This window comes from Physeter macrocephalus, chromosome 18 (genome assembly GCF_002837175.3).
Source record: "Physeter macrocephalus isolate SW-GA chromosome 18, ASM283717v5, whole genome shotgun sequence".
NCBI classification, from domain to species: domain Eukaryota; kingdom Metazoa; phylum Chordata; class Mammalia; order Artiodactyla; family Physeteridae; genus Physeter; species Physeter macrocephalus.
This window is the reverse complement of record NC_041231.1, coordinates 12836911-12838954: the sequence shown is the minus strand read 5'-3', so window position 1 is coordinate 12838954 and position 2044 is coordinate 12836911. Positions and strand designations below refer to the sequence as shown.

Here is a 2044-nt window from a genome sequence, read left to right as displayed (position 1 = left end):
TTGTAAAGCAATTATACTCCAATAAAGATGTTAAAAAAAGGATCATTAATTCAATATTGTTTTGTCTTCATAGTTTACGTTTACTATGTATTATACAGTTAGTGGCCGGCAGCTCCCTTAAAGCGTTCAGAGACATGCCCATTCAAATTAATGTTTGCTGGATAACAGTATTCCTTCCAGATGAGATGGCAACGTCTCTTTTAATTTCTTCTCCAGAGCCTCAGATTGAAGAAATAAGATCAGAAATGGCCAGGCAGCTAATAGGTCTGATGGCAATTCTTGTATATTTAGAGAAAGGCTGTTGGACCGTAGAGTCATGAGTAGGAAAAACGTGCCCCTTATATAAACACATGAGCTCCTCCATTGTATGATCATGAAGTGCCTACTCTTTGCCAGCACTACAGGCACAATGACACACTACATACACAAGATTCCTGCCTCTGTGGAACTTGTGGCTTAGTTGGGGAGTTGGGGAGTCACACAATCAGGGTAGTGGGTAGATGATTACAAATGGAGAGCCATACTCAAAAAAAAAAACCCCCAAAACAAAAGAAAGAAAACAAGTGTTTTGACTGCCTGTAGGTAAAGAAGCTGGCCGAGACTTGAGGCTGTGGGGTAGGGCAGACTGGGATGGATGTTCTAAGAAGCAGAGGAGGAACACTCCATACAGAAGGAGACAAGAATAAAGAAAAATCACATGCATGCATGTAGAAAGGTCTGTGGTTGAATGAACCCAGCATCTTCAAGACCTGATGGAGTGCCACGTGGATGGTGTCCTAGGGAGAGAGGTGGGGGAGACTGGTGGGCAATTAGTCTGAAAAATTAGGCAGGGGAGGCCCACGTGGGACCTTGCAGAATCTATTAAGGATGGGGATTTTATCCTCAGATACGAGGGAAGACATAGTTGTGGAAAACCATGATCAAATACATTGTAATGAGCCTAGGTTTTCCACTGATGTAAAAGGCCATGGGGGCTAGTCACGTGGGCTTTCTTTTCTTTTAATGTACTTGAAATTTATTTATTCATTTACCTATCTACCTGTTTTGTTTACCCATTTATCTTCAGCTTTATTCAGGTATGATTGATGACTACAAATTGCATACAGTTAGGTTATACAACACTATTTTCTAAGGTGTACAATGTAGACAGTGTGTACAGCTGTGAAATGACGACCACAATCGAGTTGATGAACACATCCATCAGCTCACACTGAATCCAGGCTTTAGAAGTCAAGCAAAACACAAACATATCCAAATGAATGAAGGGCTGTGGGTCATGACAGGGCACGTCATAAATGCAACTGGACCAAGGCAAGTTGTCTGTAGCTTTCCCCTCACTGATCTTAACCATTCCCCACCCCCTCCAACCTTCATCTTCTCCAATTTAGGCAAAAGACAATGATTTAACACATTGAACAGTAAGTGAATGGGTTGCTCTACTGATTTCTCAAAGAAGCCAAAGGATACAAGGACAGCTATGGGGGCACCATCCGAACTACACATAACACATGTCCGAATGAGGCTTTGTAGCCTTTTAGCAACTGTCAATGTACGGGGACTGGACAAGCCAACATCACTACATCTTGGCCCTTGCCATTGGTGTTTTGTAAATCAGCATGCAGCAAGAAGGGCTTACTTTCCAGGGAAACTCAACTCCCTACTATGTAGGTATGGTGAAGGTGAACCCTTTCTTAAAAACATGCAGAAACATACAAATACGGACATCATGACTTTTCAAATAAGGTCCCAGAGTTATCTATGTAGCAAGAGATCATGTAATAGTAATGGTTTGGTGAATGTATGAGGGGTAAAAAAAAAAAAACAACTACCCCTTAACTCAAGGTTGCAAATATGATCTTCCTGGTTTCCTATCCAGCTGCCATTCTGAATAAAGGGACTTCAAGTCTGATTCAAGGTCGACCCTGAACTTGAATGAAGGATACTTCTCCAGGACAGGTCTGCACATGGATTCTCCCAGTGGAAAAAAAAAAAAAAAAAAAAAAAATATATATATATGTATATATATATATATGTATGTATGTAT

The 2044-nt window shown here is 40.9% G+C and overlaps 1 protein-coding gene across 2 annotated transcripts in view; it reads left to right on the top strand.

Moving 5' to 3' along the window:
• Positions 1-2044, top strand: part of GRM7 (glutamate metabotropic receptor 7) — a 919887-nt gene that overhangs the window by 864690 nt on the left and 53153 nt on the right. The gene's annotated exons all lie outside the window — the stretch shown is intronic.